Source organism: Polypterus senegalus, chromosome 11 (assembly GCF_016835505.1).
Source record: "Polypterus senegalus isolate Bchr_013 chromosome 11, ASM1683550v1, whole genome shotgun sequence".
In the NCBI taxonomy this organism is placed as follows: Eukaryota; Metazoa; Chordata; class Cladistia; order Polypteriformes; family Polypteridae; genus Polypterus; species Polypterus senegalus.
The window spans coordinates 102616847-102624853 of record NC_053164.1 but is presented as its reverse complement, the minus strand read 5'-3'; positions in this window follow the sequence as shown (position 1 = coordinate 102624853).

Here is an 8007-nt window from a genome sequence, read left to right as displayed (position 1 = left end):
GAATACTAATGTTAAGATACTGTCCAAAGTCCTAGCTAGAAAGATTTAGAAAGTGCTTCCTTCGGTAATATCACAAGACCAAACTGGATTTATTAAAGTCAGACACTTAGCTTTCAATCTTTGACACCTGTTTATTGTAATATATTCACCAACAAAGTTAAACACCAAAAGAGATATTATCGTAGGATGTAGAGAAAGCATTTGATTATGGTTGAATGGAACTACCTTTTCACTACATTGGAGAAATTTGGGTTTGGCCTGAACATCTGTGCATGGATCAAACTACTGTATACCAGTCCAGAAGCTTCAGTTTGTATTAACAACCTTAATTCAGTCTATTTTAAACTAGAACGTGGTACCAGACAAGGATACCCCTTGTCAGCACTGCTTTTTGCAATCGTCATTCAGCCACTGGCAGTTCACTTTCATGCTTATGAAATAAAGGGGATTATTAGAGAAGGACTTGAACAGAAAATTTCTCTATATGCAGATGATATGGTACTGTATATATCAGATCTACAAAATACTGTGCCTGCAGTCCTAACAGCACTAACAGAATTTCAAAAGATTTCTGGTCTCAAAATTAATTTGAAAAAAAGTGTGCTCTTTCCAGTGAATTCTCAAGCACACAATATTAGATTGGACACCTTCTCTTTTATCATTGCAGATCAGTTTAAATACCTAGGGGTAAACATCACAAGGGGCGGCATGGTGGTGCAGTGGTAGCGCTGCTGCCTCGCAGTTAGGAGACCTGGGTTTGCTTCCTGGGTCCTCCCTGCGTGGAGTTTGCATGTTCTCCCTGTGTCTGTGTGGGTTTCCTCCGGGCACTCCGGTTTCCTCCCACAGACATGCAGGCTAGATGGATTAGCGATTCTAAATTGGCCCTAGTGTGTAGGTGTGTTTGTGTGTGTCCTGCGGTGGGTTGGCACTCTGCCCGGGATTGGTTCCTGCCTTGTGCCTTGGGATTGGCTCCAGCAGACCCCCGTAACCCTGTGTTCGGATTCAGCGGGTTGGAAAATGGAAAAAAAAAAACATCACAAGTAAACATAAAATTCGTTATTAACAAAATTTTGCCATCTGTATGGAAAAAATTAAGCAAGACTTGCATAGATGGTCTACCCTTCTTCTCACTTTAGCTGGAAGAATTAACATTGTTAAGAAAAGAATATCCTTCCTAAGCTTCTTTTTTATTTCAAAACATTCCAGTGTACATCAATAAATCAGTTTTTAAGAAATTAGATTCAACAATAACCTTATTTTATTTGGAATTCAAAACATCCACGTATCCAAAGGGCGACCCTACCTAAGACCTAAGGCGTAAGGTGGCATGGCTCTACCTAACTTTCAGTTTTATTATTGGGCAGCAAACATACAAACTATAAAAACCTGGACATGGACACAAATAGATGAACATATATAGGCTTGGTCTGCAATAGAAATAAAATCCTGCAGCACTTTATATTCCTTGCTTTGTACCCCAATAAGTACAAGTCATCTCCAATATACTAACAACCCAATTGTGCTTCACTCACTCAGAATATGGAACCATTGTAGGAAGTATTTTAAGAGAGAGAAGCTTTTATCTGTGGCACCTCTGCACAAGAGCCACCTTTTTTCCACCCTCTCAAATGGAGGAGGGTTTTAATGTCTGAAAAAAATTAAATCACTTAGAGATCGTTACACAGGCGTCTTTGCATCCTATGAACAATTAAACTCCAAATTTAACTTTCCAGCAACACATTTCTTTCACTACCTTCAAATTAGAAACTTTGTTAAACAAACTCTGCCCAATTTTCCTCACCTCCCACGTACCTCTATGCCGGATAAAATATTGATCAGTCTTGAGGACTCAGACAACATCTCCATAATATATAAAACCATTTTACAGTCCCTCTCTTTCAAAGGTCCAAGAGTACAGTGAGAAAAGGATCTCTCACTCAACATCTCAGAAAAGGAGTGGAAGGTAGCAATGTACAGAATTCACTCTAGCTCTATATGTGAAAAGCATACAATTATTCAACTTAAGATTATATATCGGGCATATCTGCCTCATTTAAAATTGTCCAAAATGTTTCCAGGGTCAAGATCCAACCTGTGAACATTGCAATCATGTTCCCACATCACTGTGCCACAAGTTTTGAGAGTGCACCAAATTAACATCATTCTGAACTAAAATCTTTAAATGCCTATCAGACAGCCTTGATGTCAAAATCACTCCTAATCCAATAACAGCTGTGTTTGGTGTATTCCCAGATGGACTTAACGTGGAGAAGGACAAACAAACTGTAATTGCCTTTACTACAATATTGGCACGTAGACTGATCTTGCTCAACTGGAAGAATCCTAACTCTCCTGTTTTAAGTCAGTGGGTAACTGATGTTATATACTATTTGAAATTGGAAAAAAAACAAATTCTCACTTAAGGGATCTGTGCAAAACATTTTCAAAAACTTGTTTTTTACTGTATTTTTATTGATTTATTAATTTATCTATTTACTTATTTTTATTAGCTGAAAGTTTTACTCTGCTGGCCTAGCTCTCTTTCTTATGGGTGGGGGTTGATTTTTTTTTTTTAACCAAGTCTTGTAAAACTTAACTTATTTGTAAAGGAATGTTATTTGATTTTAATAAAATCAAAAAAAAAAAGAAAATGTATTAAATATCAAAAACTACAGCTTCTCATTTACATAAGTACTTAGAGCCTTTGCTGTGGTACTCCAAATTGTACTCAAGTGATACCTGTTTGCATTAATTATCCTTGAGTTGTGACTAAAACATAATTGAGTCCACCTGTGCAGAACTGCATTGATTGGTCATCATTTAAAAAGGCACATGCCTGTGTATATAAACTGCCACAATTCACACTGCATGTCAAGATGAAAACAAAGCCATGACGTCCTAGGAATTCTGTGTAGACTTCTGCAATAAAACTGTGATGGGGCATAGCTCAGGGCAAGAGCATAAAACCATATCTGAACCTTAGAGTGTTTACAGGAGCACACTGGCCTAAATAAGTGTGAAATGAAAGAATTTTGGAAAGAGAAGCACTCTGCTTACAGCTGTCTATCCAGATGAATTGAATCAATGGACAAGATGGGCCTTGGTCGGGGAAGTGGTAAAGAACACAATGATCACTCCAACAGAGCATCAGAACTCCTCTGCTAAAATGGGAGAATCCATTGGACAAAAGACCATCTGAGCAGTACTCCATCAATCGGGTGTTTATGGAAGAGTGGTTATAGACAGAAGCCACTCTTAAGTAAAAGACATTTGACAAGTTTAAATGACTCTGGAAACATAAGGAAAAGATTTTTCTGGTCTGATTAGACAAAACTTGGCCTGAACTCCAGGCAAAATGTCTGGTGAAGCTTAGTGGTGGCATTATTATGTTATGGGGTGCTTCTTAGTGGCAGAGACAAAAACTGATCAGAATTGAGGGAAGGATGAAGGAAGTCATATACAATGGGGTCCTTGAATAAAATCTGCTTCAGAGTGCTTGCAACCTCAGACAAGGGCGATGATTCACCTTTCAGCACCACAATAACCCTAAGAATACAGCCAGGACAACGCTGGACTAGCTTTGGGATAAGTATGAATGACAGATTTCAATTTTTGATTTTGAATAAATTTGCAGTCAAGGTGCTGTTTTTATTGAAATGTAAATACTGTGTACAGTACATGTGTCCACTCCATAATTACAGAGCGACACTCACCTAATTTCTTTCTGCTTATTTTCACTTCTACATAATTGACTTTTTGGTGAAATGTTGCATGTTAATAATGCAATCTCATTACATGTGACAAAACTACTACTACTTTATGCTTTTTTTAACCCATCAGGAGAAGTGAGCTGGTGTACCAGTAGCTTGTATGTACAGTATATGCCTCTCTTGACTTATGGCTAACTTGCATTGGAGATTTGTTTTGCCATTGAGAGCAGCTGTGGTATAATTAAAAGAGGAACATAAGTTAAAATGACCTTTCTCAAAGTATACTTGAAACAGTAAACTGTTCCATAACTGAAGTCACACAGAATGTTCCTGTTTCTAAGATATACGAGTTTGCAAATTCAGCAATGATTTTTAATGGAAATTTCAAAAATATACAAATGTTGAAGGGGATCCATCTCATAACATAAAGCACTTTTGTGCTCTCATGAACCTGAATTAAATGAAGGAGGTATTTTAATGTGGATTGACAGGAAGTGGGCCATTTCATATTAACCACACAACAGGTTACAGACATTTCTTCTTAATGTTGTAGTATAGAATGTTCACAGTTTTAGGGAAACACTAACATGCAAGCTAAAAAGGTGGTTTGAACACCATTATTTTGAAGATTAATGTTACATCTGCATGCTTCATATTGCACTGTGCTCTGCTTTGTATTTTCAAAAGAGTTCTGAATTAGATCTTTATTTTGACAAAGTCCCATCAAGCTCCAGCACAGTTAATTTTGCAACCAGCATATTTTCATTAGAGGGTAGGATCGTAGTGCAGGGTTTAGCAGTGCTACCTTACAGGTCTTGTTCCTCATTTTCAAATCCCATGTCTGACCAGTGATTGTGTGAAGTTTGTACTTCATGTATCTGCATGGGTTTTTCTCCAAGTACTCATTTCCCTTTGACAGTCTCAAAGATGCTACTTGTATCATTTACTAATTATTCATTTTTTTGCTATTATTTTGATATTATTAAAATCACACATCATTTCATATAAATAAATAATTTTTTACAAACATTAGATCAAAAACAAATCAACCTCCAACCCTGAGAAAAAGAGATAAGCCAGCAGAGTGAAACTTGAAGCTATAAAATAAATAAATAGATGAATTAATAAGTGAATAATGATAAATGTAGAAAACCTCAGTGCTTTAAAAGCTTATTCTAAAATGTTATTGATCAGATCCTGCCAGGTTCTGAAAAAGTTCTGCACAGATCCTCTATGTGAGAATTAGATTTTTTCCAGTTTCAAATAGTATATAACATCAGTTACCCACTGACTTAGAATAGGAGAGTTAGGATTCTTCCAGTTGAGCAAGATAAGTCTACGTGCCAATAGTGTAGTGAAGGCAATCACAGTTTGTTTGTCCTTCTCCACTTTAAACCCATCGGGGGGTATGCCAAACACAGCTGTTAGTGGGTTAGGAGGGAATATGACACCAAGGCTGTCTGATAGGCATTTAAAGATTTTGGTCCAAAATGATGTTAATTTGGTGCAGGTCCAGAACATGTGGCCCAGTGAGGCTGGAACTTGCTTGCAATGTTCGCAGGTTGGATCTTGCCCTGGAAACATTTTGGACAATGTTACGTGAGACAGATAATTGTATGCTTTGGCCATATGGAGCTTGAACATTTACTAATGATTCTAAACTAGCCTGTGTGAGTGTGGGCCTTGTGAAAGACTTGTGCCTTGGCTGGAGCTGCTTCTTGACACCTGTGACAGTGAGCTGGATTAGGCAGTTCAGAGAATATAAGGTTTTTTGGGGGGAATAAAGTTTCAAACAGTACTCCACATGTGCTGAACAACTACATAACCTTTCTTTACTTGTCGTAGATTTCACAATATATCATTCTATTAGCCCTTTAAATCTCTTCTCTACACTCTCATCTTGTGGACAGTGAAGAGACCAATTGAACTCTCAAATCTAACCTTTTTCTATATTCCTGCACAAGGCATCCACTGTGTCAATTTATAGAATATTTTCCTTAGATTTTATTGACATAATGTATATCAATTAAATTCTGATGGTGGTCCTTCTCTGCCCTCTTGGGTTGGTTTGTGCCTTGTTCCTGATGCTTCCAGAATAAGCTCTGGTTTCCTGTGACAATGAATCAGATTAACTAGGTCTGAAAGTTGATGGATAGATGGATACAACAGTAGACATTTTGCTGACTACGTGGAGTCTGCTAATGCACATAAAAGCTAAGCAAAACACTGACTATCATTGCCCCCTGAATGCCTGTGTAATAAGGTCAAATGATTATGTTTCATAATTCACATGAACATAATTCATGTGCTAAAATATAAATATAGTATTATGAAATAATTAAAAAATCAGAGCTGCAGTGGATAGTGCTCATAATATGTTTGGCAGGTTTTAAGTTGTTAAATTGAAAGGCACTTGAGCTGTATAAATAATTTTATTAAGTATTGGAAAATCTAAAGTGGCCCCATATAAGTGTAAGCGTGGATTTGTGTTTGACAGAATTCTGATGGACTAACACCATGTCCAGTGTTGGTTCCTATCTTTTGCATGATTCTGTTGAGACAGGTTGTGGTCTCTATGACTCTGAATTTGAGAGAGATTGAGAAATGGATGGATGGATATAAAGTAGGTATACAATGCATGTGTGTGTTTAAATTTTTCATTACATGTTGCCATTTTGTTCAAAAATGTTGGATAGACATGACTGTAGACGGTACATGGGCTAAAGTTAAATCTTGCATAACAAAAAGTTCAACGTTTACAGATTTAAAAGAAAAGGTGTGTAATTTTGGCACCAAGTTAAGTAATTCAAACATATCATAAAAAAATACTTCAACATCACATTATCAAAGCCATATAATCCAATTTACGGTCATGGGGGGACACTGAGTGTATGGCAGCAAACATCCCTGGACAGAGAGGCAATCCATCACACATCCCATTTACATACACACACACACGCTGATGCTCAGATGAGGAGTCCATTTGAAGCTGCCATTTAATGTAACACATACATACATAGGTATGTTGGTGGTAAATCACTTACATCAGGCAGAATGCCCAGTGTAGGCTGAGTGGTCTTTTGGCCTAGAAGCCCTAAAGATTTTGTTTTTTATTCCAGCTTAACTGGAGTTTTTAAATATTTTTTTCTGACCACCCTGACCAACTAACCTTTTCAAATGACCATCATATAGAGGCTTAAAAGACAAATTCTATATTTAAAGACTCTTAACTATATATCTGACTTATGTAAGTGTGTATTGTTTGTTTTTTGTGTACTATTTATGGATTACTATTCTTATTTAATTTTTTATTTATTTTACTTTGCATGTAACTACTTTTTTGATATCTTGTAAAACACTTTGAGCTACATCACTTGTATGAAAATGTGCCTTAGAAATGAAAATAGAAAAACTCACAGACACATGGAGAGAATGTGTACACTAACAATGTCCAGAGGTGAGCTTCTAACCCAGGATGCTAGGTACAGACTATGTCACCCTTAATGCTGCATGCTTTTTTTTAATAGTCATTATTTTTCACATTAGCATCAGACTAATGTGTAGGCCCCAGAAAGAAGTGACTTGTTGTATGTTAGACATGCAAGAATTTCACAGTACTGTGTACTGCTCCAGTTGCTTCATGATGATGAAATATAGTAGACTCATGATGTCTTAAAACATCTATCATGTGATCATTTTTTCACAAAAATATTCTTAACTAATTAAAAAATAAAAAAACACTGTTGGACTTTTGACTTTACTAATACTGTATTTTAATTCTCTGTTGGGGGTGTCCAAGGGTAATGGTTTGCAGTTGACTATGCTTTCTTTCACCACAAGAGGGAGCCGACATATTTTTAATGTTCTAATGTTCTAGTGAACCGAAAAGTTTTTTTTAACCTATCATTCCTACAAGGATTGTGTCTCTTTCCGTGTGACGCTTAATTAAAGGTTTTCATGCTTTGTCACAATTAGAAACTTGTTTATTTCTCTAACATTTATCAACCCTTTTTCATAGAACAAAAAAACGTTAATAGATAAATTGTTAAAGAAAGACGTCTTTTTAACAAAATGGATCGGAAATTTGAAGGGTATTTTTCTGTTTTTGCAACTTGCCAATGCCAATAATATTTAAAATTCACCACTTGCACAATTTAATATGTGACACAATATTTGAAGATTTGAAAATATCTATCTATCTATCTATCTATCTATCTATCTATCTATCTATCTATCTATCTGTGTCCATTTCGATAATCTTACAGTAAAAATGAATCACTCTAACATGTGTATTAAT